The 26,536-nt window shown below is 46.6% G+C and overlaps 1 pseudogene; it reads right to left on the reverse strand.

Moving 5' to 3' along the window:
* The window catches only part of LOC146870337 (uncharacterized), a 72,839-nt pseudogene extending 46,664 nt beyond the window's left edge, over window positions 1-26,175 (reverse strand).
* Between the last annotated feature and the right edge of the window lie 361 nt (window positions 26,176-26,536).

Genomic DNA, 26,536 nt, shown 5'->3' on the forward strand with positions numbered 1-26,536 from the left:
GCTGTTCTGTCACTGATGTCTGTGTTTGTCTGGTATGCTTGGTGTGCACACACAGCTTGTTGTGCATGCAGTGCTGTGTGTGTCTGTTGCCTTGTAATTGCCTGGTGTGTATCCCCTGATGTCGTGCTATGTTTGCCATGTGATTGTTCTGCCTGTGCATCTGTTGTTTGTTTGCTGTGGCTGTGTTGTTCTGTGATGGTGCACTTTTTGTGTGTGTTGTGATATGTTGTCTGTGCATTGTTCCTGAGTGATGAGCTTGTGCACTCCTGTGGTGTCTGTGCTCCCATTGCCTTTCCCCAGTTTAGCTGCACAGGGCATGTCTGTTGTTGATATTGTGGCTCTGTGTGTGTTTCTGTTGTTTTATGTGTTTGTCTGTTTCCACATTTGTGATGGCATGCCTGTGTGTGTGTGTGATGTGTGTGGCTAGGCCCAGGGTGTGTGATTGTTTGTGTGTGTATTGCCTGTCAAGTATTGCCAGCCTTCATTGTGTTTGGCACTGGTTTTGTGTGCTGCTGGTGTGAGGGGGTAATGTGTGTAGATTCTTACTGGTGTTTGTCAGTCCTGAGGTGTGTAGATGGTACCTGTGTGTACTGCTGCTGGTGTACTCCTGTGAAGTAGTTGTATGGATGTGTGGCTTTTCCCAGTTTGACTTCAGGGCCTTCCTTTCATCCTTTCATGCTTGTGCCTATACATGGTTTGCCTTGCTGTCTCCCTGTGTTGTTGCACTGGGCTGTCTGTGGTTTGATTTCACTGACTGTGCCAGCCATGTGTGCTTTGATGGTGTGAGGGTGTTGTGCTCTGCTCCTTGTGTTGATGTGATGTACACATGCTTGTTGTGTGTCTCCATGGCCTTCCATTTATGTGCAGCCCACTTTTGTTTCCCTATGTGTTGTGCTCCATTGCTGTTGGCATGTGTAGTGTGTATGTGTGAGTGTGTCAGTCTGTGATATGTATGTGTGACTGTGCAGGCTGTGTGTCCATTTGGATGTTTATTCCTTGTGTGTGCTGATTTGTTGCTTGTCCTCATTGCTTTTTCCCTAAGTGTGGTGTTGTGTGTGTTTCCCTGGCCCTGTGCTACTGTGCTGTGTGTTGAGTGTTCCTGTGTAGCCACTCTTGCATTGTGTGTCTCCATGATTGTTTGTTGTGTGGTGCAGGGAATGTATTGCCCTGGCTTGTTGTTGTGCATGGGGTGCACACGGGAGGCACATGGCATGTGCCTTCATGGGGTGTGCTAGTGTGTGGTGGGAGTGGGTGTGTCCCTGTGGTCTTTGTGCCCTGCCTATGCCTGGCACTGGCCCTGACTTCTGCATTGTGCACCTGTATTTGCTTGTGTTCGCCGCTGCGGTGACGTGACCGGGACATTGCTTCATGGTGGCGGTAGCTGTGTGTCCAGGATGCAACGGGGTGACTTTGTGGCAGGTAGGTGATGTGTGGGTGCCCTTGTGGATGTGTCCCTGTCCCCCCTAGGGTGTCTGATGTGGATTTGGACCCTGTGTCAGGCCGTGGGTTGTGTGTTGTGTGTTGTGTTATTGAGTACCTGCGGCGGCGTCCGCGGCGGTCCATGAGTTCCTGGTGATGTAGCAGGTACAGCACCGGAAAGACGTGTAGAGCTGGTCCATTGCGGTCGTGTCCGGGTGGTGTGGACTGGAACTCTGGTTTCGCGCTCTGCTGTCGAGTTTCCGCCTTCTCTGGTTGGGCGGTGTCTCCGCTGCGATGCGTCTGCTTGCTTGAGTCATCCTAATTTGTGGACCGGGACGGACGTCATTCCGCACGCCGGAGGGTCTCCATTGGCTGCCACCGCCGCGGTGGCGGGCGCACTTTGATGGCGGTGCACGTCGCACCACAGGAGTCGGGAATTGGCCTATGTTTGACCATACTAATATGGCAAGCGTGATGTCCGCTGCTAGCGTGCGGAAAAAGGCATTTTTGAGCACCGCCCTACATCCTAATGGACCTCTGTGTTTCTTAACACCCCAGTCCCCTGTGCATTTCGGCTCAAGCTCAAGACCTCTTTTGCACTGTTAGTATTTCAACTTTAACCAAAGAAAACAACAAGCTGTGAAACTTATTTATGTTCCATGTATTGCAAAAGAGTTGATGTTTAGAAATTGTATATCTAAACAAGGCAGGATTTGTGTGTATCTTTATGCGCTGCTTAAGTATTACAAGCTCCAACATGAATGTAACATGTAAACAATCATATAAATATGTTGACAAGAAGCGTAACTCATGGTATAAATAATTGGCCAAGCTAGATTTAATAAGTCAAATAGGAGGAAGAATCCAAGTGCTACAAAATACCAATTTGTGCAATCTTTCCTATATTGTGTGTTATTTGCGCAATTTATCATAAATGTGAATGATTAACAAATCCATGCCCATGAACTACAAAGTGTGTCATCATAAGATACTAAACGTGCCTAACTGCTGTTGTGTGTCATAACACTACAAGATACCATAAAGTTCTATGTATGGGCAGTATACTACAGAACACTTGCTTTTTGAGAGCTGCTTGAGCTCAATCGTTCATTGCCCCATGATAGTTGTTTAATACCCAAAGTTAGATTATCCTTCTACCAGTCAGTGCTTAAATTGAGCAGGTGGTTGCTGGTGTGGGGCAGTAGCACTTATTTTTGGGGACCAGCACTTATTTTTTTTCGCATCTGTTGCTTCAAGATGGCAAAAGAGGGAAAAAAGGGGAAGGATAGAGAAAGAGAAAAATGAGAACATCACAAAGGGAGGAAGCAGGATAGGCAAGAGTGAAATAAATGGGCAGGTATATGTGTGTCAGTGGAGTTAAGGTGCATCGTGAGATTTGAGACAACCAGCTTTGGTATTTCACGCACCAACTTTTAATTGCACGGCCCACGGGCTTCTCATGAAAGTTGCAGGTACTAGCACTCAGTATTTTACGAATTATGCGCTGCTACTAGTGCTCTCCTTAGGCTTTTCTGTGCATCACCATGTATCATCATCATCATGCAGCTGAAGTAAACGCCAATTGTGTTTGGTAGTAATACTTAATTACGCTAACTGAGCACCCATGTCTTATCATCTGTGTATGTTTATGTATGTATACTTGCTAAGCAATCAGAAAACCAAAGCTTTTCTTCATCCTATAGTGATTTTGCCGACTGTAAGTCATGTCTGTTTCATCTACCAACATACACTTCATGCTTCTTTATATCACTCTTGCAGGTTCCATTTCATATCTGCTTTCTCTCTTTCTCACTATTTTCTGTCTTTCTCTTCCTTCCTTGGGTTTTCACCTTTCTCTCTGGGCCAAAACCCAATTAAAAATATTTTCCCTTTCACCAAAAAGAGAGTCGCTTTATGCCCCACCTCGTGCCACAGACTTACAATACTGGAACCAATAAACAAGGGAACCCTACTCACATGGAGCCTGGGCAGTAAATCTAGAGAGGAAACAATGGCTCCTGTGGAATAATGAACAACTATATGATAAAAAAGGCACATTGGCAATATATAGGGTTTAAGACGGAGTCAGAAAGAAAATTGGCTATACACATCAGAAAGTCAATACATAGTAATATTGTTTGTATTTTTGATAAGCAACAAATAAACAGTGTATAAATACACAATAGAATTACATACAATCTACGAATTAACAAACAATTATAAAAAGTGTCCCAGTGAAAAAGTGATTGAACCTAAGCTAAAAGTGACATAACATGTGACATATGTAAAAGGTTTCAATTATCAAGCATAAGAGCGACCATAAAGAATAAAGCAATACAATTCACAACACTCGTTAGTCGTAAGTGTTGAGTACTGATTCGCCCTTATTTACTGTTGACGGCGTTTCAACCCTATTTAGGATAAAGGGTCTCTTCAGGACCTTAAAATGTAGGGACACCTGAACGGTGGTCAGCGCTGCCTGATATGTAAAGACAGTGACACCGTGAATATAGTGAAAGAAATGAACTCACAAAGTGCCCGGCCGGGTACCCTTGTGAGGGTGGTATCAGGCAGTCAAACGGGAGAATCAGCGTGGATCTCCGTTACAATCAAAGGTCGTGGTAATCAATACTGGTTAGCCATTAAGCGTATAATAGCGCTCTGGATGCGGGGAGGAGGAGGGACTTTGGGATATGAACCCAGAATGGCCTGATAGTGGCTCACACTTTGCTCGTGGTCAGTGATACACTTTCACACAGTGATTACGGTGTCTCAACACCCCGCTGGTTAATGGACCAGAGAGGCGTCCGTCTCCCTGTATGGTACGGTGACCGTAGACACCGTAATCACCGTGTGAAAGTGTATCACTGACCACGAGCAAAGTGTGAGCCACTATTTTTTTATCATATAGTTGTTCATTATTCCACAGGAGCCATTGTTTCCTTTCTAGACAGACTTACAATAAGCACCGATGAGCAAATTTCAGTGTTCGTTTGACAAAGTGTCTTTGATAGGAACACATTTAGGACATTGACATATTACACAGTAACTACATGGTGATTTGGAAGGTTTTGGACAGTGATCTTAAGGCCCCACGGACCTTGATCCAGGCCCGTGCTTCTGCTTACCCTGTCTTAATGGCACAATGTGGAGTGGCTATGTCAGAATCCTGTTTCTGTCAGCAATTCTCCAGGATGAGTGACACAACCTGCATATGAAAGGTGGCACTTTTCACTGCTTAAGAAGGTAGAAGAGGTAAATTATTCCACTGTATGGCAATATATTCGAAAACAACCTCACAAAATAACTGGAGCTAAACAGGGGTGTCTCATGGCATAGAGGAAGGCCTATCAATGAATTACCCTAATACTTGAAATAGAAAAGGGACTGCAGTTTTTTTAATTTAAAGATTTATAAAGCGCGCAGATACCCAACAGAGTTTCCTGGCGCCGACAGCGGAGCAAGCATGATAGAAGCTCAGTTGGCATTAGGCTGGGCTAAAAAGAAAAGCCTTGAGCTTTTTACGGAAGGCAAAGAGGGACTGACAATTCCTGAGTTCTAGCGGAAGAGAGTTCCACAATTCTGGCCATAGGAAAGAAAATGAACGGCCACCCATACGGGCCAGCCGTACTCTAGGGACTGAGAAAAGGAAAAGATTTGCAGATCTTAGATTGCAAGAAGGTCGATAGGGCTTCACAAGATATGGTATGTATGCAGGGGCCAGGCCGTGCTGAGCTCTAAACAGGTAGCAGAGAGCCTTAAATTCAATACACTTGCCAACCCTGAGCCAGTGGAGTTGATAGAGCAAAGGGGAGACAGAGGCGTGGCGAGGCAACCTATAAAGTAGGCGGGCAGCTGCATTCTGAATGAGCTGGAGACGGCATAAAGAGGTCTTGTCCCCACCACAATACAAAACATTACCATAATTGAGCCTGGAGATCACCAAAGACTGCAAGACAGTACTCTGAGCAGCAGGTGGAATTAGCCAGAGAATTTTCTTTAACCTCTTGAGGACCACAAAGCAGGCCGAGGTGACTCCCGAGACCTGAGCAGTGAGAGAGAGCTTGCTATCGATGGAAAATCCCAGGTTCTTAACCTTAGGAACCGGGGTGGGTAAAGGTCCCAGATATACAGGCCAATGGTTGTCTCCCCAAAGCTCAGGATTGTTCCCCAGGATGAACACCTCCATTGTAGAACCATTCAGCCTGAAAGCTTTGCTGGACATCCACAAGGAGATGTTACACAGACCATGTTTAAGTGAAGAAGGATCTTGGTGTTGAGCAGATGATAAAGAAAAAATAATCTGCATATCGTCAACGTATGAAAAGATGGTCAACCCAGATGTCTTCCAAAGGGCGAACATACAGATTAAAAAGCAGAGGACTCAGGAACGAACCCTGCGGAACTCCAGAAGTCAAGGCAACAGAGTTAGATTTCACGGTGTGAGAAAAGACTTGAAAGGAGCGATCCTCCAAAAAAGAAATCAGCCACTGCAAGGCTACACCTACAATACCAGAGCTTACAAGACGCTACACCAGAATGGAATGGGATACCGTATCAAAAGCAGCGCTCAAATCCAAAAGGATGAGCGCTGCTTAGCCCCCACAATCAAGCTGCTGCCTAAGGTATTCTATGACCCCCAACAGAGCTGATTCGGTACTGTGACCAGGACGAAAGCCAGACTGAGACGGATGAAATAGCTTATGTTTCGCCACATGTGCAGAAAGTTGAGAGTTAACGTGTTTTTCTAATATTTGGAAAAGGTGGAGAGAAGAGATATAGGCCTGTAGTTAGACCAGCAGAGGGGATCTAAACCAGTCTTTTTCAACAGTGGAAGCACCAGAGTGTGCTTCCAACTGCGAGGCAACTGGCCCAGATTTAGGGAGGAATTGAGATGCTGAGCAATCACCTCAATCCAGGCATCTGAGCTTGGAAGGAGGGAGAGGATCAAGTGGGAAGTCAGACTTGATGTTTTCAATTAGATTTATCTAAGGAATTCAATCAATTGGGAGCCAAGCCTTAACTTGACAAGATTCATCAGATGCAAAATCAGGGGGAACAGTCACAACATGGTCAGAAAGTTGAGTAGTGGGAAAGATGAAAGATGAAGTTGTCATGAGAAGGGGAATCCAACTCAAGGTCATGATGAATAGTCACAACTTTATTATGATAAAACTGTGCGAGTTCATTGCAATGGTGTAATGGAAGGGAGGGGGATGGCAAGAACATATTGGATGCAGAAAGTTCGGACACAATTTTAAATCGGGTTTTCTAACAATTTTGGGCGGACGTAATTTTATCCGTATAGAAGGAGGCACGAGCAGATCTGCAAAGAGCATGATATTGTTTTTTTGTGCCTTCAGATAAGTGGCTTTGGCCTCTGGCGCATAATGCTTTCTCCACAGTCTCTCCTAAACTTTACATTGTTTTATTCCAGCTCTAAGGGAGTCAGTAAACCACGGAGCGGGGGGAAGCCCTCTAGATTGGGATTTAGTAGAAAGGGGAAGAATGGAATCGATAGCCTCAGACAACCAGTGATCGACAAGTAGCTTGTCCTAGTCCAGTTGAGATGAAATGGAAGGAACAGTCTGCCAAAGCAGCTCATTTAGTGCATTCATATCAAGTAGAGACCAGTTCTGAGTTTTCTTTGACAAGGTGGGAGGGCGAGGCGAATAAGCCAAGGAGAAATCAATAAAGAAAGGAATGGCAAGGTGATCAGACTAGCCTAGCTGAATGGGAGGAGCAGTGGACACAGTAGGAAAATTCGAAAAAATAGGGTCCAAAAGATGACCTGCTACATGAGAAGGTGAAGAATTGATGAGTGAAAGATTCAGGGTCAACAGATTGTTCAAAAGAGTTTGAACAGATTTATTACTAGGATCATCAAAATGAAAATTCAAGTCCCCAAGCACAGAAAATTTGCCACACAAAGAACAAGAGGGGCAAGTGATTTGGTCAACAGGGAACCCCACTTTTTAGATGGGCCAGGGAGACGGTAAATGAGGGCACCAGAAAAGGTAAGATTTGGGGAGAATGGGAAAGAGAAAAGTAGGGCTTCACAGTTGGGAATCGTGAGTGCCTCAATTTTGCAGTTATAGATTCGTTTTTATATAATTGCAATTCCTCCACCAGTTTTCAGAGGTCTATTTATACCTAATAGAGCAAAATTATGTGGTAGTGCCGCAATCACATCTGGTATGGACCTGTTGTGGACCCAGGTCTGTGTTAAAAAAACACATCTGCATCCATGTCAACTAGGATGTGAAATGGGTGCAACTGGTGTTTGGGAAGGGAGCGACAATTGAGACTAAAACAGCGGAAAACCCTAGATGAATGTGAGCCAGAATTGTCAACTCTGGAAAGGTGGGAAGTCTCTCCTTCGAAAGAAGGGTGGGGGCCATGCCGGGAATAAGTGGGGAAGATATTATCAAATAGACAATGAGAGCAGAACCTGATGCTGGCATCAGGGGCAAGAACCTGACAAACATCATTAGGGTGAGTTTAAAACTCCTAAGACCTTGAGAGAAGGAAGTGAGTTGTGGCTGCAAGCAAAAACGAGCAGGGGTTCTGGCCGCTGGTCCAGGCCGGACACGGACGTGCGCATACGGGCTAGCCTTAGGCGTGCCTTTGGCGCACCAGCGGCGCACCCGCCATGGCATGGGTTTAAATAGGAAAAACCCGGAAATGCCGCGAGACGCGAGTCTGGTTGGTTCGGGAAACCCTCCACCCAATCGGCACACAGCCGCGGCGAAACGGAGCGGAAGCAGGAAGAAAGAGAAATTCCCCAGCGTGTGGAGGTGAGAGCCCATCAAGTAAAAATACAAAAGTAAATGGTAATTAGCCACCAGTTAAAATTTTAAAAAGACAACGTCATAAAATCAAACAATGGGATAGCGTACAGCAGCAGCGCAAATGACCTCACTCATGTTATTGGATGCAAAATCCTTTAGGCAAAATACAGGAACTAAGAAGCTGCTTGGTTGTTATCCAGGGTTCTAGTCTGACCAGTAGAATGTTTCAAATGCACTTTTCTTACATAATTGAAAATATTTAGCAATCCTACTATAGAGAACACACAGAGAAAAATGAATAGCTATTTTGTGGCTAACAGTCTTGAAAAGTAAAAGTGTTTTTGAGGCATGCAAAATACATATGAAATTGTGGCAGAAGCTATACAGAAAGAGTTTGTGAGAAACATATTTATGGGACTGGTCTCAGAATGAAAGAGAAGGAGGGCTATTTATTTATAAAGCATGAAAAACAAGTGTGGATGACATTTTTTTATAGCCAACGCATCAATAATTCTGTTAAGGGCACGGAGGTGAGGAATATGCTTCTCATTTCTTTACTACTAATTTCAGCAGCCAATCTCAATAAAGTTAAACACAAACTACATTATCCATGTTTCCCTGTACCTTCCATGTCACATGCTCCAATCATATATGAGCTACCCATGTAACTGTGGAAGTCACCATTTTGTGTCCTCTTTCTTTGTTAGATTAGTCCATAAGAACAGAATATTCCAAACGGAAACAGGGTAAAAGTCACCAAAGATCCATACAGCCCAACGTGGACTCAAAACTTCCAGTTGATCCAACAGGGATGTATAGCCTCAACCACAGCCCGTGACTGAACTCTGCAATGGGATTAAAATTGCAGCGAGTCAACACGCCATATATAACTCCTCTCAAAGGAAAGCATTCCAAAGAGAGTGCACCTCACAGCTGTTCTGGGCATTTCCTGAAATAGAGAGAGATCCCCAAAGTAAAATCTGGCATCATAAATATAAAGCATAGACTATTGCCAAAAATCACCAGGTGGGAGAAATAAGACAGAAACAACTCAATTTTGTATCAACATTAGCTACAAAATACAATTTTAACAATTGAATTATAGTTCAAAAACAATTGCATCCAAAGGGTGAGCCTTGCCTCCGTGTACTTAATAGAATTGGAAATTCTTGATGCGTCATCTAGACACAATTTAATTCTATGTCAGGACCGGAGGCTCCGATTATGCTAGTTTAAAGTTGTGTTACCACCACAGATGCCACATCTACAATAGGTTTATAATAGTATTGCTTATATGTAGACTCAGAGATCCAGTCTGCTGCTCTTGTGATGTCTTCTATATGAGAGCCGAGAGCATATGATTTGGATGCCATGGCTCCTCTGGCAGAATGTGCCACAAAGAAAGAAATGTTGACGCCTGCTACTGCCTGTAGTCATTTCATCCACCTGGCTAAGGTAGCTGCAAACACTGGTTTTTAGGTTTTGTAAGGCAATAAGTAGTTGTACTCCAGCCTCCTATCTCATATCACAAGTAGCGATTTCATAATCCTTTAAGCATTGCACCACACTTAATTTACTACTGTTTGGGAAACTTAGATAGGTTACCAACATGGAAATAGATTTGGTGCAGCGTGTGATGGTACAGGAAATGCCTTCTGGAGAGAAATCTGATAGATCCAATGCTCGTAAGTCCAATAGCCTTTTACAGGAAATCAGACATAATAACATTGTGAGCTTGGCCCGAAAGCTGTTTGCACGACAAGTATTTGTTTGCAGGCGAATGCTCCAAGAATTTGAGAACAACATTGTAGGAAGGTGGAATCTGACTATATGGTTGCCCCCACTTTTTTCCTGGTGTTTGAATGGTTTTTGACTAGTCTGGCTGGGATCCTGCTATCCAGGACCCCAGCCTATCTGCTTACTCCCTTAAATGATTGGTGTGCATATTAGATGCACTAGTGATTGGATACTGTGGTACCTTATGAGCCCCTAGTATATGATACCTTAGGTACCTAGGGCATTGGTACTTCACAGGCCTACCAGGGGCTGCAGCATGTATTATGCCACCTCTGGGAAGCATTCACAATCTGACACCACAGGCCTGCTACTGCAGCCTGTGTGAGGTAGTGTTAGCACTCCTCACTGAGGTATAGGTTCCTATATCTCACCGTACACACACATATAAACCTATCAGTCACCCCTATGGTAGGCCCTATCAATCCCAAGGGCCGGGTGCTTGGTTTACTATGTGAGGGGGTGCTTCTGCCTGAGCAGGACCCCTCTGCAGCTGGCAGAGTCTATTCTCTGCTGCTGTTTGTGGATGCGGTTAAACCATATACTCTTAAGTGCATTATAACCTTGCGGTAAATGCTAACTTTGGAATGACTGCATCAAAACATGTCGTGTTTGGTGTCAAACAACTTGGAATGCTACCCCCACACCAGTAATTGGTGTGGGAGTAGGATCCCACCCTTCTATAGGGGACGACATGTACACACTGTACTACACGGTAGAAATCATCTAGAGCCTTGGCATCACAAAATGGATGCCACCAGCACAGACACCGGGCTGCCCTCCTGCTGCTGACCGAAACTCACAGTGGAGGGAGCTCAACAAAGGGTTTCCTGTCACAGGGAGGTGTCACCACCTCCCAGACAGGATTTAGTGTATTGGAGCTGGGTGGGTGCACTCTTAGAGTGCTTTGAAGTCCTGCACTGGGGGAGCAGTAGGCTCCTCTGTGCATATGCCAGCTCAAACCGGTTCAGGGGCTACCTGCCCCTGCTCTGGCGCAAAACTGGACAAAGGGAAGTGGGTGTAACCACCCACTACCCTGGCCCTCCTAGAGGAGTGGCCATAGAGCTAGTCCCTCCCATCTTTTCACTATAAGATACCAAAGCTTGCCAATGCAACTTAGATTACACCTGGACGACGCTCTATGAAGAAGAATCCTGGCTCTTCAACTTTCTACTATCTTTAGAAGACCGAAGGATCTCCCTTGGAGTCAAGGAGTGACTCCCCTGCTTGGCAGGCACCAAAACTACTGAACTACGGTTGCAAACTTTACCACTCCCGCCGGAGCCCGAAGTCCCTGCGTCCCCTGAAGTGGATTTCCTGACCTCTCGTCAGCCATTTTTGAGTCCCCAGTGAAGCTGTGGCATCTGGACTCCACGAGTGACGAGGAACGGCAATACCAGGGAACCGTGCACTGATTTCGAGTGCAAGCACTAAACTACATCCAATGAAGTTGTGCTTTAAACCAGTTGTTGTCCAAGTCCTGAGCAGGTCTGGTACCAAATTTCAGCAGCCTACCGCATCCTGAGTGACCGTGGGCTGTTGTTAAACTTTTCCTGCAAAGGCATCTTCGCGGTTGCTTGCCTGTTGGCTAGTAGCCCTCCAGAAGACTTCCACATCCACTTCAAGGGCTCGCCTGGTTGCTTTGGGCCTGCCCTCACTTACCCTTGCTGGGTAAGTCCATCGGACCTTGCTGGTCTGATCCATCGACAATCTTCCATCCACACAAGACTTGCAGTTGCCAAGGTTTGTTGACTCCAATCCGAGTGCCGACACCGCCAACAGCTGCAGACATTCTGGGACCTCTGGAATCCAGCTGCTGGTCTTCATTGATCCCTCCTGGTCTATGTGAGTGAAGAGACAAAACGACATCAGCGACCTGAAGAGACGCGACAGCTGTGGTCATCTATCCTGCTGGCCACCAGTCACTGGCAAGTGACTTTGAACTCTGTCCCCTCAATTTCTACGTCTCCTGCAACTCCAATCCATCGTCGGATTCAAGCGGACACTTCTCTCGATGACACAAGCAGCAAGACTTCCCCGATCTCCATTGAAAACATCATCGCGACCCGACACCAAAGGACACCTATGCACCCGGCTTCCCTGGGTGAGGTAACTCTGGCATTACGGTGCCCAAGTGTGCATTGGCTATCGAAGTACTTACCCTGTAAGTTGTTTGCTTGTTGTCCACTCCGAAGTGCCCTAGAACTGTAAATTACAAACCGCGACATTTGCCATTGAAACGCATTGAAACCCGCGTGTGTGTTTAGACACTGCACGCGTCTCCTGTAGGCTGAATACTTACCTGCTAACACTGCAGAAGTGAAGCCCCAGCGATTCCCAAGGCCCTAGGCCTCTTCATATTGCAAGTCGAGTTTGTTAAACCACTATTTTAGTATATGGTCTGGTACGCCCCTAGGGCTACAGCCATATTTGTGCTTAATTTATTGAAAACTGTTGATCTTTTGAATGTTTACCTGGCTCTAATCTCATAAAGAGATTAGTAGAGTATATTTAGAAATAAATACATATATATTTGATATATATACCTGTGTGGTGTCTTTTCATTTGGTAATTCAAGAGATTATAAGGTAAAACAAGCTGCTTTACATTCCTCAGAGACTTAGCCTGAAGGCTGCTCTCCACAGCTACCACTAGGATAGCTTTCTTTAAAAGGTTGTCTTTAAACCTATCTACCAAGAGTCGAATTGGACTGGTGCAAGGTGGCCACTATAACTAGTGACCAGCATATGCCAGGCCAACTTCTCACATTGGTGGGCAGCGTGTGGGATTCCAGCTTGCCATTGTTTTACCAGAAAATCTCTATTTGAATTACTAACTGAAAACCACTTAAGGTACTCAAGGTACATATAAAGTCAAGCTAGTATCAATAAGTTCTACTGAACTTAGAGCTGTTTGTGAAGGGACAAGTACACCCTTGCTACAGCTCAAGCTAGGTCCAGTAGGCCTCAACTAGTGTAGGTAGTACAACACTGCACAACACTAGTATGCCTCACCAGGGTGGAGCCAGTGGGTCCACCCCATCAAAGTACAAAGATATAGCCTACACTGAACTGAAGGCCTTATGCTTTGAAAGAAATCTGAGGGTGGGCAGGAGTCCCTCATCGCAACGCCTGATAGATCTGTTAGTAGCAGATGACCTGAGAAAAGCTCTAGGAGCTAGTGGGTCTGCATCAGGGGGTGGGTCACACATAGTCTCTGGGTCTGATGATGACAATCAAGATGACCTGGACTCTGTGGGTGAAGGGCCAGACCCAGAAGGGTCTGAAGAGAATAGAGGAAATCTCCCTAAGAGAACTGACAAAGTGGGAGACAGGCCTAGGTCCCTCTCAAGGGACTCTGACAGGTCATACCACTCTGGAAGAGAATCTATTCCACAGAGGAACTCCAACTTTCCCAGGGAGACCTCCTCTGAAAGAAGGTTCAAGATGCTCCGGTATGAGGAAGCTAGGCTTGCCTTCAGATCAGAACCAAGCAATTGGCCTTAGATAGGGAAGCCTTCGAGCTCCAAAGAGCTTCAAAGAAGGAGGGGTTAGATGCCCCTGGTGGCAGCAACAGTGTCCCTAGAGGCAGAGATTACATGCCAGATCATAGGAACCTGTCCAAGGTTGTTCCTCCCTACCAGAGTGGGGATGATATCCACAAATGGATAACTGCTATGGAGAGGGCCTGTAAAGTTCAACAGGTCCCCCAGAAACAGTGGGCAGCAATCTTGTGGCTCTCCTTTTCAGATAAAAGTAGAGACAAGCTCCTCACTGTTAGAGAAGAGGATGCTAATGATTACGAATCCCTGAAGAGTGCATTAATAGATGGGTTTGGCTTAACCACTGAACAGTACAGGTTCAAGTTCAGAGACACCCAGAAAGCACAGACTCAGGATTGGGTGGACTTTGTAGATTGTGCTACCAAGGCTCTGGAGGGTTGGATAGTTGGCAGTAGAGTCACTGACTTTAAAGGATTGTATAATTTGATTATGAGAGAGCAGATCCTTAATAATTGTCAAAACCAACTCTTACACCAGTACCTGGTGGACTCTGATCTGACCTCTCCCCAAGAATTGGGAAAGAAGGCAGACAAATGGGTCAGAACCAGGGTTAGGCCCAAGAACCAAGGTGGTGACCAGAAGAAAGATTCCACTAAGCCCAAAGAGAAAGGTGGGGATGATAAAACAGAAAAGTCCTCTGAAGGGACACCTATGCACCCGGCTTCCCTGGGTGAGGTAACTCTGGCATTACGGTGCCCAAGTGTGCATTGGCTATCGAAGTACTTACCCTGTAAGTTGTTTGCTTGTTGTCCACTCCGAAGTGCCCTAGAACTGTAAATTACAAACCGCGACATTTGCCATTGAAACGCATTGAAACCCGCGTGTGTGTTTAGACACTGCACGCGTCTCCTGTGGGCTGATTACTTACCTGCTAACACTGCAGAAGTGAAGCCCCAGCGATTCCCAAGGCCCTAGGCCTCTTCATATTGCAAGTCGAGTTTGTTAAACCACTATTTTAGTATATGGTCTGGTACGCCCCTAGGGCTACAGCCATATTTGTGCTTAATTTATTGAAAACTGTTGATCTTTTGAATGTTTACCTGGCTCTAATCTCATAAAGAGATTAGTAGAGTATATTTAGAAATAAATACATATATATTTGATATATATACCTGTGTGGTGTCTTTTCATTTGGTAATTCAAGAGATTATAAGGTAAAACAAGCTGCTTTACATTCCTCAGAGACTTAGCCTGAAGGCTGCTCTCCACAGCTACCACTAGGATAGCTTTCTTTAAAAGGTTGTCTTTAAACCTATCTACCAAGAGTCGAATTGGACTGGTGCAAGGTGGCCACTATAACTAGTGACCAGCATATGCCAGGCCAACTTCTCACATTGGTGGGCAGCGTGTGGGATTCCAGCTTGCCATTGTTTTACCAGAAAATCTCTATTTGAATTACTAACTGAAAACCACTTAAGGTACTCAAGGTACATATAAAGTCAAGCTAGTATCAATAAGTTCTACTGAACTTAGAGCTGTTTGTGAAGGGACAAGTACACCCTTGCTACAGCTCAAGCTAGGTCCAGTAGGCCTCAACTAGTGTAGGTAATACAACACTGCACAACACTAGTATGCCTCACCAGGGTGGAGCCAGTGGGTCCACCCCATCAAAGTACAAAGATATAGCCTACACTGAACTGAAGGCCTTATGCTTTGAAAGAAATCTGAGGGTGGGCAGGAGTCCCTCATCGCAACGCCTGATAGATCTGTTAGTAGCAGATGACCTGAGAAAAGCTCTAGGAGCTAGTGGGTCTGCATCAGGGGGTGGGTCACACATAGTCTCTGGGTCTGATGATGACAATCAAGATGACCTGGACTCTGTGGGTGAAGGGCCAGACCCAGAAGGGTCTGAAGAGAATAGAGGAAATCTCCCTAAGAGAACTGACAAAGTGGGAGACAGGCCTAGGTCCCTCTCAAGGGACTCTGACAGGTCATACCACTCTGGAAGAGAATCTATTCCACAGAGGAACTCCAACTTTCCCAGTGAGACCTCCTCTGAAAGAAGGTTCAAGATGCTCCAGTATGAGGAAGCTAGGCTTGCCTTCAGATCAGAACCAAGCAATTGGCCTTAGATAGGGAAGCCTTCGAGCTCCAAAGAGCTTCAAAGAAGGAGGGGTTAGATGCCCCTGGTGGCAGCAACAGTGTCCCTAGAGGCAGAGATTACATGCCAGATCATAGGAACCTGTCCAAGGTTGTTCCTCCCTACCAGAGTGGGGATGATATCCACAAATGGATAACTGCTATGGAGAGGGCCTGTAAAGTTCAACAGGTCCCCCAGAAACAGTGGGCAGCAATCTTGTGGCTCTCCTTTTCAGATAAAGGTAGAGACAAGCTCCTCACTGTTAGAGAAGAGGATGCTAATGATTATGAATCCCTGAAGAGTGCTTTAATAGATGGGTTTGGCTTAACCACTGAACAGTACAGGTTCAAGTTCAGAGACACCCAGAAAGCACAGACTCAGGATTGGGTGGACTTTGTAGATTGTGCTACCAAGGCTCTGGAGGGTTGGATAGTTGGCAGTAGAGTCACTGACTTTAAAGGATTGTATAATTTGATTATGAGAGAGCAGATCCTTAATAATTGTCAAAACCAACTCTTACACCAGTACCTGGTGGACTCTGATCTGACCTCTCCCCAAGAATTGGGAAAGAAGGCAGACAAATGGGTCAGAACCAGGGTTAGGCCCAAGAACCAAGGTGGTGACCAGAAGAAAGATTCCACTAAGCCCAAAGAGAAAGGTGGGGATGATAAAACAGAAAAGTCCTCTGAAGGGCCCCAAAAACCCAGTTCTGGGGGTGGGTCCCAAAATCCTTCCTCTACCAATAAGAAACCATATTGCCATGTGTGCAAGCAACCTGGACACTGGAAAACTGACTCCAGCTGTCCAAAGAATGGCAATAAAGAAAATGTTCCTCCCTCTGCAGCTCCAACACCTCCTGTTACTACCAGTAGTAATCCCCCAGGTGGTGGGAGTGCACCCAAAAAATTAGTTGGGCTTTCTTGGGGAACTCAGGTGGACTCTGGCCTAACCAGGTCCCCTACACAAGCAACTCTAGTCTGTGATGGTGGCATGGGGTTTGCCAACTTTACCATGAGTCCCAATATCTTGGGCAGGTACAGGAAAGAGCCCATGATCAATGGTCAGAAGGCTGTGGCCTACAGGGACACAGGGGCTAGTGTCACCATGGTGACAAAGAGACTAGTGCCCCTAGAACAGCCTTTACCTGAGTTTAGCTACCAGGTGACCAATATTGATGGAATTAGGACAGACCATCCCATGGCAGTGGTAAATCTCAGCTGGGGAGGGGTCACTGGCCCAAAGAGAGTGGCAGTGTCCCCAACCTTGCCTGTGGATTGTCTACTGGGGAATGATCTGGAAATCTCAGCCTGGGCTGAGGTAGATCACAATGCCCATTTAAGAATGTTAGGCACCCCTGAGAGAGTGGATGAGACCCTGAGGGCCTCACCTCCACCCCAGGAGAAAATAAGGGGAGTGAAGCCTGAAAGTATGGATCACTCCACACAAACAGAGAGCATAGGGGGTGAGGGACAGTCCTCCCCCCACCAGACTAAAGGTAAGGGTCAAGTTTCTAAGGGAACTGATCCTGCCCCTTGTGAAGTAACTGCCCCAGAAGTGGTCAGGCCTGTCCTGGCCACAACTCTGATGGCAGGGGATCCTTCCAAGGTGGCACCCAGTCTGGAGAAGGTATCCTGCCCCTCTCTACCCTGCCTCAGTCAGCCCAGGGCTGCAGAGGTCAGGGAGGTCAGTGGACCCTTAATGGGCCCCTGTCCAGAGGAACCCCCTCATCAGCAGATTAGGGACACCCAGCAGAGTAGTTCCAGCCAGGTGAATATTCCTCTACAAACTGAGGGATCCCCCTTACCCCTAGGTACAGGTACCCCCCAGATGGACTTTGTTGGGCACAGGGAAACCTGGGGCATAGTTGCCCCAAACATTCCAATGCCCTCCACTACTCCAACCAGAGGGACCCAACCCCCAGCTGTAGGCAGCCAGAGGTTGACCCTTAGGGCCAGATATGACACAGTCATGGACAGAAAGGCTTCCATGGTGACCGGTGTGCTGAGGAAGTTGAGACCACCCCAAATAGGGCCTCACTTCCACACTCAGACACCCCACCAGCCTACTTCTGTACCAGAAAACAATACAGGTAATTTCCCTAGACTTTGGAGAAACTCCAAAACCCCTTGGGGTAGGATTTCCCAAGTGGACCATGAGACAGGGAGCAACCATGCTAGTGCAGGTTCTTCCTTATATGGCCACTCAGGAAATAAAGGCTTAACTGGGCAAGGTTAGCCTTATCTCCTTTCGTTTGGGGGGGGGGGGGTTATGTAGGAAGGTGGAATCTGACTATATGGTTGCCCCCACTTTTTTCCTGGTGTTTGAATGGTTTTTGACTAGTCTGGCTGGGATCCTGGAAAACAAGGGCCCCAGCCTATCTGCTTACTCCCTTAAATGATTGGTGTGCATATTAGATGCACTAGTGATTGGATACTGTGGTACCTTATGAGCCCCTAGTATATGGTACCTTAGGTACCTAGGGCATTGGTACTTCACAGGCCTACCAGGGGCTGCAGCATGTATTATGCCACCTCTGGGAAGTATTCACAATCTGACACCACAGGCCTGCTACTGCAGCCTGTGTGAGGTAGTGTTACCACTCCTCACTGAGGTATAGGTTCCTATATCTCACCATACACACACATATAAACCTATCAGTCACCCCTATGGTAGGCCCTATCAATCCCAAGGGCAGGGTGCTTGGTTTACTATGTGAGGGGGTGCTTCTGCCTGAGCAGGACCCCTCTGCAGCTGGCAGAGTCTATTCTCTGCTGCTGTTAGTGGATGCGGTTAAACCATATACTCTTAAGTGCATTATAACCTTGCGGTAAATGCTAACTTTGGAATGACTGCATCAAAACATGTCGTGTTTGGTGTCAAACAATTTGGAATTCTACCCCCACACCAGTAACTGGTGTGGGAGTAGGATCCCACACTTCTAGAGGGGACGACATGTACACACTGTACTACACGGTAGAAATCATCTAGAGCCCTGGCATCACAAAATGGATGCCACCAGCACAGACACCGGGCTGCCCTCCTGCTGCTGACCGAAACTCGCAGTGGAGGGAGCTCAACAAAGGGTTTCCTGTCACAGGGAGGTGTCACCACCGCCCAGACAGGATTTAGTGTATTGGAGCTGGGTGGGTGCACTCTTAGAGTGCTTTGAAGTCCTGCACTGGGGGAGCAGTAGGCTCCTCTGTGCATATGCCAGCTCAAACCGGTTCAGGGGCTACCTGCCCCTGCTCTGGCGCGAAACTGGACAAAGGGAAGTGGGTGTAACCACCCACTACCCTGGCCCTCCTAGAGGAGTGGCCATAGAGCTAGTCCCTCCCATCTTTTCACTATAAGATACCAAAGCTTGCCAATGCAACTTAGATTACACCTGGATGACGCTCTACGAAGAAGAATCCTGGCCCTTCAACGTTCTACTATCTTTAGAAGACCGAAGGATCTCCCTTGGAGTCAAGGAGTGACTCCCCTGCTTGGCAGGCACCAAAACTACTGAACTACGGTTGCAAACTTTACCGCTCCCGCCGGAGCCCGAAGTCCCTGCGTCCCCTGAAGTGGATTTCCTGACCTCTCGTTGGCCATTTTGAGTCCCCAGCGAAGCTGTGGCATCTGGACCCCACGATGCCACTGATTTCGAGTGCAAGCCCTAAACTACGTCCAACGAAGTTGTGCTTTGGACCAGTTGTTGTCCAAGTCCTGAGCAAGTCTGGTACCAAACTTCAGCGGCCTACCCCGTCCCGAGTGACCGTGGGCTGTTGTTAAACTTTTCCTGCAAAGGCGTCTTTGCGGTTGATTGCCCGTTGGCTAGTAGCCCTCCAGAAGACTTCCACATCCTCTTCAAGGGCTCGCTTGGTTGCTCTGGGCCTGCCCTCACTTACCCTCGCTGGGTAAGTCCATTGGACCTTGCTTGTCTGATCCATCGACAATCTTCCATCCACACAAGACTTGCAGTTGCCAAGGTTTGTTGACTCCGATCCGAGTGCCGACAACGCCAACAGCTGCAGACGTCGTGGGACCTCCGGAATCCAGCTGCTGGTCTTCATCGATCCCTCCTGGTCCACGTGAATGAAGAGACAAAATGACATCAGCGACCTGAAGAGACGCGACAGCTGTGGTCATCTATCCTGCTGGCCACCAGTCACTGGCAAGTGACTTTGAACTCTGTCCCCTCAATTTCTAGGTCTCCTGCAACTCCAATCCATCGTCGGATTCAAGCGGACACTTCTCTCGACGACACAAGCAGCAAGACTTCCCCGATCTCCATTGAAAACAGCATCGCGACCCGACACCAAAGGACACCTATGCACCCGGCTTCCCTGGGTGAGGTAACTCTGGCATTATGGTGCCCAAGTGTGCATTGGCTATCGAAGTACTTACCCTGTAAGTTGTTTGCTTGTTGTCCACTCCGAAGTGCCCTAGAACTGTAAATTACAAACCGCGACATTTGCCATTGAAACGCATTGAAACCCGCGTGTGTGTTTAGACACTGCACGCGTCTCCTGTGGGCTGATTACTTACCTGCTAATGCTGCAGAAGTGAAGCCCCAGCGATTCCCAAGGCCCTAGGAATCTTCATATTGCAAGTCGAGTTTGTTAAACCACTATTTTAGTATATGGTCTGGTACGCCCCTAGGGCTACAGCCATATTTGTGCTTAATTTGTTGAGAACTGTTGATATTTTGAATGTTTACCTGGCTCTAATCTCATAAAGAGATTAGTAGAGTATATTTAGAAATAAATACATATATATTTGATATATATACCTGTGTGGTGTCTTTTCATTTGGTGATTCAAGAGATTATAAGGTAAAACAAGCTGCTTTACATTCCTCAGAGACTTAGCCTGAAGGCTGCTCTCCACAGCTACCACTAGGATAGCTTTCTTTAAAAGGTTGTCTTTAAACCTATCTACCAAGAGTCGAATTGGACTGGTGCAAGGTGGCCACTATAACTAGTGACCAGCATATGCCAGGCCAACTTCTCACAAACATTCACGCCCCAAATGGGTGTATACTTGGGTCTCGGACGGTTGACCATACAGATACCTTTCATCCATTTGCAGACTAGAGGGTGTTCATCTACTGGGAGGTGTCCTGCGGAGATTGCTGATCTGAAGTTATGAACAGTTTGGTATGCTAAACCTGAAGATGCTAGTTCTGATAGAAATGTTATTACTATACAATGTTGTGCCCCCACGGGATCAACACTCCATGTGTTGCACCAAGCACACCATCTCCTCCAAGCTAAAGAATATCTTTTATGGGTGTTATCTGGCCAGGCCTGCCTGATGAAGGATGCAGCTTGTTGTGAAATGCCTTGGGTATGCCGTTTTTGCCTGAAACCATCCAAGCCATCAGCTTGAGTTGACCTGATAGATTCAATGGGTGAGGAATACCTTCCGGGTCTAGGAGGAGATCCGGCTGAACTGGGAATTGAGCTGGAGGCGCACTCGCTAGAGTTAGAGCTACTGGGAACCAAGGTTACTCTCTCCAGTAAGGTGTCACCAAAAGGAATTCTGCTCCTTGTCAACTGATCTGTGACAGTACACAGGGAATCATCAGGAATGGGGCAAAGGCATAGCCTCGGAACTGATCCTAGTCCTGGATAAATGCAACTGTTGCCTGGGCATCTGGATCTGGGCGCAAGCTCAAAAAATGTGTCAGTTGCCGATTGAGTCATGATGCGAACAGATCTATTTCACACGGGCCCCACAGTCTGTTCAGAGCTTGGAAAACTGAGTGATTTAGTTTCCAGTCGCTGAAATCTTGTAAGTGTCTGGAGTTCCAGTCAGCTATGGTGTTCCTCTTGCGTGGTAGATGCTCCACTATGAGGGAGATGCAATGATCGAGTCAGAAGGGACAGAAGTCCTTGGCAATCTCGTCTTGTTGACTTAGCGGACTGCTGAGATGTTGTCCATTCTCAGTAAGATATAATAGTCTGTCTTTATCGGGGAGAGACTTCTGATAGCGAAAGAGCCTGCCAGGAGTTCCAGGCAATTTATGTGGAGCCTGAGCTCTGCCTCCGACCACCAACCCCCTGTCGACATCGTCCCGCACCTCACTCCCCAACCCAACCGGCTGGCATCCAATTCGATCCCTATTTCTGGCGAGGTGCCGAAAATGGCTCGACCATTCTAGGATTCCATGTGGTCCAACCACCATGTTATCTCTGTTCTGGCTTTGCCTATCAGTGGGACTTGTTCTGTGTAAGATAGACCCTTCCATAAGTGTTGGATTTTTAATATCTGAAGGGGTTCTGTAATGGAGTGGGCCTTGAAATATGGCTTGTATCGATGAAGCCAGGAGTCTCATGATTCTGGCAATCTACCTCAATGATACAGTCTGTTTGCACAACGCAGACCTCAATTCCCTCTTGATATTGCAAATCTTTTGGGTTGGAAGGAGCAATTGTGCTCGGGCTGATTCTATCTGGATACCCAGAAATACAATTTGATGGACTGGCGACAGGACTGACTTCTGGGAGTTGATCAGGAATCCCAGCCTCTGAAGAAGTTGTATAGTCCATGATAGATGAGTCCTGAGTGTCTGAAGGTCCTGGGCCATCAACAGGAGGCTGTCTAGTCAATTAGACATACTCCTCAAGCCCTCAGTGCTTCTACGACTGGTCTCATCAATTTAGTGAAACACCACAGGGCCCATGAGAGACTGAATGGAAGGGATTTGAATTCCATGCACTGTCCCCGTCATATAAACTGTAGAAACCATCTATGAGGTGGGAATATGGGGATGGAGAGGTAGGCATCCTCCAGGATCAGACGGACCATCCAGTCGCATTCCTGTAGAATATCTCTTAATAAGAGAATTTCTGCAATTTTGAAATGTCTGTACATTATCCAGACATTGAAATCTGTGAGGTTGAGGACTAGTAGTGACCTCTGCCCTTCTTTTCGAACAGAAAGATGGGTCTCATGAACCCTTTGGGGTGTGGAGTTGTCAGGCATATTGCCCTTTTGTCTAGGAGAGTTTGAATATAAAAACCTGTTGTGTTTGGAAAAAAATGGTTTGTCTTGGGGGGCCAGACTGAGTTGGAGATTCGTAAAATTCCAGTTTGAAGCCCTGATTGATCTCCAGTGCACATGGGTCCATGGATATGCATTTACAATTGTGGTGAATAGCGACACTCTTCCTCCCAATATCACTTCCGAGAAGGGAATAACTCATACCAGTATATCTTGTGTCCTGGATTGCATTCTATTGTCCGTGTCTGGATCTGTGGCAGAATCTGGGGAGGCCACCTCTGGATTGAGTGGGATAGAATGTGGGATCTGGTTGGTCTCTATACCAACCACCATTGCCGTAGGTATAGTAACTTTGTTGAGAGCTTTGGTGGGATCTACAGCCTGGCGCACCCTCCTTGTCACCCGGCCCTGACAAAAAGGCCTCTCCAGAATACTCTTTTTAGCGACATTTGGACCTTGTATGTAGTCGAGTAGGTGGCACAAAATCTGGACAGTTCCTTAACAAAGGAGTCCCCGAATAATAGGCTGTCGGCCATTGGGTTGGCTTACGAATTGGATAGATCATTGAGTTTAGGATCTATTCTCATCACGATAAATTTCCGACGCTCCGTAGACATGGTGCAGTTGGTGTTTCCTAACATGCAGACTGCTCACTGAGCCCAGCCAATCAGATCGTCAGTACTTACTGGGGAGTTGGACTCTTTGGCTTAGTATGCTAAGTCTAAGATCTTAGTCAAGATTCCTGTCAGGTCAAGTAGTTTATCTTGGCACATCCGAAATGAGTGATCCAGGCCCTTTTTCAGATCCCTTGCGTATTTTTTCATAAAAGTGACCATGATAGGATCTACCTCTGGCGTGTCTGCAACCTTACCCGCCAGGTCGGGGCGGGGGCACTCCATGTGGAAGCATGCACGTACCTCTTTATCAAAGCTCCACCATAGATGGGTATGAAGGTATTCCGCAACCTCTGGAGGGGGAACCCACCCTACCGGAGGCAGCCCACCCTCATGCGACAAACTGGCTGCTTTCTTCACTGAAAAATCAAGGTTTATCAACATTGAACTCGCCTCCAAGAAGGCGCTTCTGCCATCCTCTGGGTCTGTTCCACCCCTTGACCTTTTAGAAAACCACAAACCTATCAGTCTGATCACCAAGAACAATGCATCATGGGGCACCTTTACCCCTTTCAGTGAAAAAGACATCAACAAGATTCTTCAGAATATCAACCCCTCTAACCCTTTCAGCGACCCCCTGCCCACGGCTATCTTCAAAGAAATCAAGAAAGTTCTCATCCCTACCTGGACAAGGATTGTAAACGCTTCACTGTCACAAAGCATGATCCCAGATTGTCTAAAAGCAGCTCAGGTATCACCGATACTAAAAAAAACTAACGGAGATAAAGCTGACTTCAATAACTTCTGCCCTATCTCCAACATCCCCACCCTAGCCAATTTCCAAGAAAAATGCGTACAATCCCAACTTTGTGCTCACATTGAGAATTTCCAAATCCTGACCCAGCATCAATCTGGCTTTCGGAAGGGGCACAGCACTGAATCGGCTCTCACTCACGTTATGGATGACATTTTAAAAATACTTGACTAAAAATGAATCCTGTCTCCTAATGCTCCTCGACCTTTCCTCCGCATTCGACACGGTCAATCACGACAACTTCCTATCCATTCTGAAGAACAGGATGGGCTTCTCTGGTAGGGCATTACAATGGTTCTCGTCCTTCCTACACCATAGATCACAAAGAGTTAAGGCAAACCACTCTCTCTCCCAGACCTCCCCAGTTCTTATGGGTGTACCCCAAGGGTCCTCCCCGTCTCCTATACTCTTCAACCTTTTCCTGGAACCATTAGCAAACTCACTAAATTTCATGAACATTTTCTTATATATGTATGCGGACGATACACAACTCTATTTGAAAATCTCCCCCCCCGGATAACATCAGCTCACTCAACTCTACCCTATCATCTACTCAAAATTGGTTAACTGAGAACAATCTCCTGCTCAACATCTCAAAAACTGAATTCCTTCTCATCTCTCCTCCGAACCACATCCCCAAACTAGACCTTTGGATTAATCACCTCACGGCTTTCAACTGCACCCCCCTCATTATAGACTCACCCAAATCTCTCAGAATCACCCCGGACAATCACCTGAACATGAATAATCATATCAGCAACATGTGTAGAGGAACAAATCACTTGATAAGGACACTTAGAGATATCAAACCATTCCTTCCACAAACAGATTTCAAGCAGGTGGTTCAAACGCTCATCTTACCGAGATCAGACTATGGCAGCGCTATGCTCTGTGGCATTCCCAAATACACCATGGCTCCACTAAGGGTATCACCGAACGTTGCGGCCAGACTGGTTACTGGTACCAAACGAAATGTGCACATATTCCCAGTCCTAAAATCTCTTAAGTGGTTGCACTACAAAGCTCGAATACAGTTCAAGATTGCCGCTCTGGCGCACCAAGCCCTACACTTCAAGACTCCCAGGTACCTAGCGCAAAAACTTGAATTATCCTGCGGGGGAGAGCCTCAAGAAGCACTAACACTTTCCTCTTGAAACCTCGAATCTTTAGGAAAAAGAGAACTTGCCTGCAAGCCTTCTCCGGTGCGCCCCAACGATATGGAACTTTCTGCCACCGGAAATACGCAGAATCTCCTCAACGGTTGCTTTCAAACGGGAAGTCAAAAGATTCTTAATGAACAAATTCCTATCTTAATTGGGTTAGGGTCACCTGCACTAGGTCATTGATCCTACAACCATTGGACCATCTTTGGATGATGCTCTTCTTTATCTCATTGTGTTCCCCCCGTTTAGTCTGCTATGTACCTGCTTACTGTATTACGCTACTTTGACCTATTCTTCTTGGAATTATGTGATTATTCTTGTTTTTATTACTACTTAAGGTTGATAATGTATGTATCACCCTCCTTCCATCCTTCTTGTAAAGCGCTCAGATATCCTTCGGGATCTTGTTCGCGCTATATAAAACTTGCTAAATAAATAAAAATAAATAAATTGACTCCCTGGGGTGACCTACTTCGGTGGGCTCGAATTGGAGCACCCGATGGGTATGGACTGGAGCCCATTTCTTCTTACTGGGTCTTGTCTTCTCACCCTCATCACTGTCCTCAGTGTGGGATGAGCAGTCTGAGTCTAGGGCCTCTGCATACTGTGAGCTGTGAGACTGAGAGGACTCTCCCTGTGGGTTGGCGCAATAATAGTGTTCAGTCTCTTTCTTGCCCCTTAGCTTTTCAAAAGCATCTCCATGTACCTCTGGCTGTGATTTACTCTTGACTTTGCTCTTTTTTGATGGGCCCACCTCATTGTTGGCCGGAGGAAGTTGGGGTTGCCAGCCTTGTTGGCATGCAAACTCACACAGCTGCGCCGTGATGGGACCTAGTGCCCGTACCAGGGCCTTATTCACAGATCGCTGTACACTGCAGTCCAGCGCATCCACAAAATCCAGCTCTAGCTGGTCATCACCTTCTTCATGGTAGTTGTCTGCCTCCACCATATAGGGCTCCCGTTGTGCAATTCTCTCTGCATGCACACTCAATTTACTGGGAGTTGAGAGAGTAAGGGGGGAGTGGAAAAAGCCCTGCCAGGCCAAGGATTGTGCCTTAATTTAAATGTGGAGGGAGCTGCCTGCACCAAAAAATCCACTCTATTCAGAGCCTATGCAAATGTATACAGCCCTGCACACACTTGTGAGACAGGGCGTAGGGGAGCATTCACCCCTGCCACCACATACAGAGCCGGGTCACATTATATGTAGAAAAAGCCAGCAAACGCTCTGATCAATATCCCTGAGCGTCGCATTCGATTTCTGCACATGCGTGTTGTGTGGCCCTTGTTTACAAGTAAAAGATGCTGTG

The sequence above is a fragment of the Triturus cristatus genome, chromosome 1_1 (assembly GCF_964204655.1).
Source record: "Triturus cristatus chromosome 1_1, aTriCri1.1, whole genome shotgun sequence".
Taxonomy (NCBI): domain Eukaryota; kingdom Metazoa; phylum Chordata; class Amphibia; order Caudata; family Salamandridae; genus Triturus; species Triturus cristatus.